Genomic DNA, 8790 nt, shown 5'->3' with positions numbered 1-8790 from the left:
ATTTAACTGTAGTCATCCAAGGATCCCTGTATAAAAAGGTACGGTTGAACCGTTTCCTTTCTCAGCAAGTGTTCATTCTGCGGTTTTTGAATTATTTCTTCGATGTCACTAGCAGTCTGGAACCAAATGTAATATTTTATAATACCACAAATAACATCAATTTATAGTACCATATATATTAGTACATACTTTTGCGAAAACGTAAATATTGTCTATGGCTTCTTGAGTAGAAATTTTTTCTTTTCTGCTGCGTCGACTCTTAGGAGGGATTAAATGAGCGAGAATGGTTATCTCAATTAATAATTTACCTGCAGGATTTTTAAATTTGTTAAATTATTTTAAGACAAAAATAATAAGGTTTTTTAATACGTAGTGTATAAAGATGCAGAAAAAAACCTGTGTTCGGAATAGCCTACCGTGTGGTACGTTATCGTGCCGCACGCTTATCCCTTATTCTATCCCACCTACTTCTATACACTTATACGCGTCGTTTTTACTAATATAGTAAGATCGCACAAAAAAAATAAGTACTTTATAATTCGTTAGTAATAACGAAAAATTTATTTACTTACGATTTTTTCTTTTGTCATCTTCTCCCAGCAATCTCAACTTTTCTTTCAAAAGTTGAATCGATTTTTCTTTTGTAAACTTCATAGGTCTTAAAATTTTTTTTTTTCGAAAAACATGTCCCAATTATTTTGAAAATTCTCTTCTTTTCCTGGGTACATTGACTGAAAATCAATAGATATCTGTAAAAATATGTAACCAAAATTTAAACAACTGTTTTTTAAAATTTTTGTTTCAATTCAAAAACTGTCACTTAAAGTAATAATGTCATGGTAAACTAAACATTACCAATTCAACGCTTCTGGAGTCATTAAAAATACTCCATTCTTTTAGGTAATCGTTGACGGTTGAGTAAGACGACTGGTTTCTGATTTCAAATGTATTTATCCATTTTTCGAGAACTACTGTCCTGTGACAGGGTAATTTTAATGAACATAAATAAATAAATAAATTTGAATTTGAATTTCGTTCCCGCCATAACCGGCCGATGACCTCGTAAGTTACGAGTAGTGTTGCGACTAGTCACCGGGTGTCGCATAGATCACTAAGGCCCGTCCGTTCGTCATTTCCTTTAGTTTAAGAAAGTGGGAATAGGTTTCCGGAGAAGTGGACGGGAGTGAAAAGATATAATGGACTGCGGAACAAAAAGAAGTTAAGAGTTGTCCAGACGACGAGAACCAACGGACGCAAACTTAGCATCATCAAGGTAAATATATACGTCCGTTCACGCTTCACGTGGAACGAGGCGATAATTAATTTATATTTAACTGTTCAAATAATTATTAGGCCTTTAAGCCGATAATTATAATAATCGATAACTTAGCAAAATATTAATGCGTATTGTTCCTTGACAGATTACCAATTGAAATTTCTGGGTGACGAGAGAGAGAGTGCAGACCAGCGGAGAGAAACATAAAGGAGGCGACGAGACCACTTGATACCTTCTCATCAGGACTGTTTGAGTTTCCTCGAGGTAAAAATTATAATTAATTCAGGCCTCTAACTTAAATAGTTGAGGGCCGAATTAATGATAATTAATTTACTTAATATCTTTCTGCTGGTTTCGCGATATTAGATTGATATTTCAAGGCCCGTCGGCTAGAGTAATCACGCGTCTCGGAGTCCCGAAATTTACGTAAAATCTTTGCCGTGTACTCGTCGTTCTGCTGTAACTCGAAATTTATTTCATTCGAGGCCTCTCGGCTGGAATAAAATAAATTTTTCCGCGTAAATTATTCAATAATTAAATTCAATAATTTTAATAAATGTATTCAGGCCTGTCGGCCGCTCTAGACAAAAATTTCCCGCGTTATAAAATCGTAATTTTAGACCTTGCGACACCAATTCGCCGGCCGAATGTTCTAGTCAATTTTAACGTAATTCTAGTCGTAAAATTAGTCATAAAATAATTATAAAATAATGTTAAAATAATTCTAATTAAAATTATAAAATCAAAAATAAGACGCTAGAAAAATTACGATAAAATTGTGTCGAGTAAAACTTAAGAATGGATTATTTTGTCAGTAAATTAAGTTGAGTAAGAATAATTATCAGAAAATTTCGAGTAAATTAAATATATATATTGGAAGCAATTGTTGAAGGAAAATTTGTCAGTGAAAATTAATTAATTAATAATTAAATTAAAACTAAAATTAATTAATTAATAAATATAATTGAATTAAATAAGACAGTGAAAATTAATAAATGAATTAAATGAATCAGTGAGAATTAAGTAGTTGTGAAATGTTTATACTGGAAATTTTATTAGTGCAATTTTATATTAAAATATCAAGTTTAATAATTGAGTAAAAGAAAGTGATGTCATTGAGTACGAATTAAATAAAATAAAGTAGAGTTCAAAGTCGAGTCAGTAAATTTAGTAAAGGAAAACTGTGTCTGTGATTTAGGTCCGGTGGACATGTTAAGTTATTTTAAACAATTATACATCCAGGGGATGTTTTTAAAATAATATTAAGGTTTACCGTCCAGGGGACGAGGTATATTTTAACGTGGGTGTGTGGGTGTGGAAACCGTCCAGGGGACGAGATTTAGTTTGTCATAAGTTACCGTCCAGGGGACGAGAAAATATTAGTTTGTCATAAGTTACCGTCCAGGGGACGAGAAAATATTAGTTTGTCATAAGAAACCGTCCAGGGGACGAGATTTAGTTTGTCATAAGAAACCGTCCAGGGGACGAGATTTAGTTTGTCATAAGGAACCGTCCAGGGGACGAGAAAATTTAGTTTGTCATAAGTTACCGTCCAGGGGACGAGAAAATATTAGTTTGTCATAAGTTACCGTCCAGGGGACGAGAAAATATTAGTTTGTCATAAGGAAATTTAGTTTGTCATAAGGAAAATATTAGTTTGTCATAAGTAATGTCCAGGGGACTCAGTAGTTTGTCATAAGAATATTAGTTTGCCATAAGTAATAGTTATTGTCACAAGGTCAATGAAATAAAGCAAGGTGCTTAAAATAAATTAATTTGGATTAACATTATTTCAGCCTATTCTATAGTTCCTCTTCTCACTCACAAAATATTACAAACGATCCTGAATAAATAATTAGTCTCAATTAATTAAAATAAAATCCTACAACATCCGGTTCTGGAAGGCCGAGTCCATCTTCCAGTGGCGCCCTAATATTCGACCATAATACTAGGTGCGACCAGACTTGGCAAGATTAGTCTCTCTGTCATAGTCCATGGAATTCGGTTACGTTGAAGCCATTCTAAACTTTCCCGGTGTTGATCTATAAGAATAGACGAAGATATATTGCAGGAAGATTAGTCATTTTATAATGTTGATAATAATCGAAAATTAATAACAATAAAAGTTGCTAACGATACAACTTTGTAGACTAAGCATAGACCCGAAAAGATAATAATTATAATTTTGACAATTATTTATGTACAAGCAGAATATTACCAATTATAAAAATTATTTAATATTACTTACTTTTTAAGCCTTCGAGAATCGCTTTATCTCTATTCGTTATCTCTACAGATTCAGACCTTTTCCTTCTGTTCCCGTTGTTCGATACGAATAATATATTTTTGACTTTGTCCGGTAATTTTCCTCGGCAAGGAATAAATTTACCAGTGCTTGAGTTTTTAGAATTTACTGCACTTGAGAAAAAAACGCCAATACTTGTATGGGGAAATACGGCTTTGATTTTTTTTATTAGGGCTGCATAGTGATGGCACTTTAGACGGCTATAAATGTAGAAAGAAAAATTACCAGATTCGAATATGTGTATCAAGAACTTTACTATTAGAAAGATAATTTTTGTCAATTTGTAACTAAAAAATCATAACCGATTAATGTATAAATTTATTTATATATACTTACTTTCCGTTTTTAACCATGGATATAATTGTCGACAAATAATATCAGTTAATTGTTGTTGGGACTGTGAAGATAACTTATCATTATCGTCGTATTCTCGTTGAATTGCATCTCCTTCTGGAGCTGCAGCTAGCAGTTCTGTTAGATCGAAATCAGGGAAAGGATTGGTTATCAAAGCCTCATCGTCAAAAAATAAATCATTATTATTAGCTTCAATCATTGCATCAATTTCATCACGAGGAATTGTAGGCACTTCGGACTAATAATATAAAAATTTATATGAATGAATAAAAAATTAATCTATATTCTTATGATATCAAGATAAGTAATTACTATTTGAAACTCACAGTTTCACGAAGTTCACCGATTTTATTTTTCAATAAAATTCCTGTGGCCAGTCGAGGACACATTTCTTTTAAATCGTTATCTGATAAAATTTTCAATAAATCGATGGTGATCCCATTGTCTAAATTAAAACAAAAGGAGAAATAATTAGTTATTTAATTTTATTATAATTTATCTATATGAGAATTTGGAAAACAAAAAAAAATTAATTTTTGCAAACTATAAATATATAAGGCTAGAGCTATAAAATATACCAAATAGTATGAATCAACTAAATTTAATTTAAAATAATACAAGTGAAAATTCTTACCGACAAAACGCTGGGTTACCACATCTTCGATTCCCCATTCTTTGAACCAACCAGTTAGATCGAGCTCAGCTGATGGTAAATTATCGGCCATTTTTATAAGCTGGAATAAATTGTTAAAGTTGAATCATTTGGAATGCCCACACGGTTAATTATTTTATGTAAATTCAGAAAATAAAAATTTATTTTTAAATATTTTTTATATTTAAATATTTAAAAATATAACCTATAAACATTTGATGATATTAAGCAATTAAGTTATTATTTTTTTTATCATCAAACTGTATTTTAACGAAAAATAAATTTTATATCACATATATTATCAATTATTTAATCTATAAATAATTAGATTGATTTGTCATAATAAATCTGATTTAATTGACTTTATAATAACAAATTCTTACCTAATTACGCAGATTTCAATGATTTGTTAAGTAAGAATACTGAATGTAACTTGTAAAGACATAATCAAAGTCTGTACAATATTTTGAACAATAACAATAAAAGATGTGAAAATTTAAATTTTAAAAATCAATCGCTTTTGATATCACTGTGTAATTTATTATACATCAACTTGTTCGCTTGAAAGTTATAACGTATACTAAGCTGAAATTTCGCGACGGAGACGCGGAACAGCCCAATATAGTGTATGCGGTCGCCCACGCGTGAGGATAAGTAATAATAAATAGTAATAAACGATATTAAATGGTGATGAATATCGAGATCAAATCAAAATAATGTAATAGATTTAAATAATTGTTAAATTAAAGATAATAAATAAACGTTGTCGTGCCTGAACCAGCTCCTCAGGCTGGGTTAGTGCACGCAGGCGCCAGACCGTTTATCCCAAAATGGACAAAATTTATTCAGGGGGGATTTATGAGGGAAAATCCGAGCAAGTGACTTGTGACGAAGCGGATAAACACTCAAAAGAAATAAAATAAATAATAAAAAAAAAATTAGTGACACAACAGAAATAAAATAAATAATAGAAAAATTTATAAATAAATAATAAATAATTACATACAAGTAATAATTAAGATCAGGAAAAATGAAATTAAGCAGTAGGGAAAGATCTAGAAAAATAAATATTAAACTTTCCCCGACAGCTGTTGGTTTCCACGCTTTAATTTTTATAAACAATATAAATTAATAATATTTCACAATATTTTATTTGGTGAACTTAATAACAATAATAATACCTGGTGATTGCCAACAATATATGATTGCAGTGTTACACTAAATCATATAAGCTTAATAGACCATAAAAAATAAATATAATTTCTCTTAATTAAAAATCTGGATTTAATATTGAGTAATTGAATTAATTATTCAACTTTTTAATTTTCCCAACATAAGAATGACAAATAATAACAGTGTTTCTATTTCTTATGCTATCTCTAAACACTTATGAGAGAGAGAAAGACCCGGGATTTATCCTCACTCACACTAAAAATAATAAATTCCTCTGCATTGAATAATTTATAATTTTGAAATAAAAATCTCAATGATAATTTTTGACCGCTGGGGTATACAAATAAATCAAAAGTAAAAAAAAGTAAAGTTACTCGATTATTTTAAATAATAATAAATATAAATAATAATAGATATATATAATAACGCTTAATCTTTTTCTACCAATATCTTGAGTGAGAACAAAAAAAATAATTTTAAATACTTTGGGAATTTTCACCCAAGTGCTGACGTCAGTACTTGAGGAATTTACTCAAGTACTGTATGCGCTCTATAGATATATATATGTCTATCGGCAACGTTTAACTACGTTGTACCTGACTCACATATATATAAATGTGGAATTATCAGAATATTTTTAACAATAGTAGACGAAACATCTAACAATAATTATATATATAATGTATATCATGTATCATTCAGACGTTAATTATTAATTAATTGATGTCCCTCACCGCGGCGACCAACAACTACCGGGGGAGGTTATCACGTGAAAAATATATGCCGTGAAAGAAATCCAAGGTACGTACTCAAAATCTCCACGACTCAACAAAATGAATAATATCGACACCAGTATTTATTAATTCACCCAGTGAATTATTGCGACTATATTTTATTTACAGGAAATAATAGAAATTTTTCAAGGTTGTACAGCGTCTACACACAATGCTAGCCCGTATCTTTCTAATTTTATTACCCCATCCTCCACCTGTTTGTCGTCGCCCTGGGCCTAGTTTTAAATTAAAAATATAAAACACAAAGACAATCCTTCAATGAAAACGTACATATCATTATAAATAATAATTAAGTATGGGTTGAACAGCCACCATTTGGTGGTTGCAATAAACTGGTTGTTTGATTATATATATTATTTCATATATCTAAATCCGATTTATTCAATTATAAGGGTATAATTTTGAGTAATGTGCAAATATACAGTTGAATCAATTTATAAATTGTTAGTGTACTCTTAACAATAACTTTGAGAGGGTGAGAACGAAGTTGAGGTTTTAATATTAAGCCCGACTGCTCACGATGATTCTATGTTTCAGACTGCCTTCTCTTGATCGAGAAAAACTAGAGTCACTCTTATCAATACGCTTGGGCATCAGACCCACGCATCGATTTAAATGGAGGGGTCATTCGAGTTAACGCATATTCTCGAATGATCCATTCTAATATTTATTGAAAATACTTAATTCTCACGATCTCTCCGCTTTTGTTACGAACAAATAAGTCACGTATCTATTAACAAAAGTTATCTTAAACAAAATAGATGTTTGTGCAGCTGCACGTCTCGAAGATTTACTCGAGGCATCAGCGCTTATTTATATTTGATAAAATATAGAAAAATAACTTTATCAATTATTACTCATATACTTAACGTTCAAATATCTTAAATAATATTATTCTATTATTATATTATATTATATTATTTTATATAATTATTGAAATACTACGGAAATTACTTGGTTATCGATATTCGATATAATTAGTTAGATTTTAGGTCGGTAATTAGAGAAGTAAATGCCCACGTCATCTGACGTACAGGCTGGGACGTAACACGTCCCCACCCGTTAAACGAGCTCCCTCGCTCGTTCGGGCCTTATCCGTGAAAGATACTAAGTATTAAAAAATCTGGGCGTCGGTTGACCCTGCGGGCCAGCCCCAAAACTTCCCGCTGTTTTCGACCTCAAAGAGCTCGAAAACATTAGTGTAGATATATTTTCGAGCTCTTCGAGCTCGAAAATGCTATCACATGCAATTGTTTTTTTACGATCTTTTCAAGCTCTAACAAGTTACCTGTTATGCTGAAGTTTGAAAATTTAAGAATCGAAAATCATCAATGAAGCGGTTTTTAAAATTTAGTTCCTGATTATGTTCAGTAAAATAAGTGTATTGAGGCAGAAATCAATGTTGGGGATCAAAATCAAGATTTAAATAAGTTTTGACTCATGTAAGAAACAATAAAATACGAAATATCCGATAAAAATATTAAAAACTACGTTTTATCGATTTTTTTTGTTGATAATATGATTTAAACTAAAAACCAAGTTCGATGACATTATATGATCAAAAGAAAACATAAAAAAGATAAGTTGGTATAATATCAGGTACATTTTTGTACGTTATATTATGATTTGTCCGGAAAAAATAACATGAAATGTTATTTTTTTAACATTTCAACGCCGATAGCTTTTGAACTAATCAATCGATTTTGATAGTTGACGTGGCAATCGGGGCGTTTTATTAAATTCTAGAGCTGATTAAAATTTGAAATCGATCGCGTCAGTCGTTTCGAAAATATTTAGAAAAAACCGTTTTTCACCACTTCTTTCTCCCGCGATAACTCTCGAAAGAAGTATCCGATTTTGATGTTTGAGATGGCAATCGACGCGTTTTATTGAATACTAGAGCTGATTTTTAAGTCGATCGTATGAGTCGTTTTTGAGAAATCAATAAAAAACTAAAAAAAAAATTTTTGTTTTTTTCGTAATTCGCAAATGTTTTCGAGTCTCTCGATCAATAATCTGAAATTTTCAGGAAAGTTGATGGCCAACAAGCTCTTTCGATTGCCACCTTAACCATCCAAATCGATCCATAAGTTTGAAAGTTACAAGGAGTTTACACACACACACACACACACACACACACACACACACACACACACACACACACACACACACACACACACACACACACACATACACACACTCGGACATCATTCTGAAAATAGTCAGAATAGCTTCC

This window comes from Microplitis demolitor, chromosome 10 (assembly GCF_026212275.2).
Source record: "Microplitis demolitor isolate Queensland-Clemson2020A chromosome 10, iyMicDemo2.1a, whole genome shotgun sequence".
In the NCBI taxonomy this organism is placed as follows: Eukaryota; Metazoa; Arthropoda; class Insecta; order Hymenoptera; family Braconidae; genus Microplitis; species Microplitis demolitor.
This window is presented reverse-complemented; position numbering follows the sequence as displayed.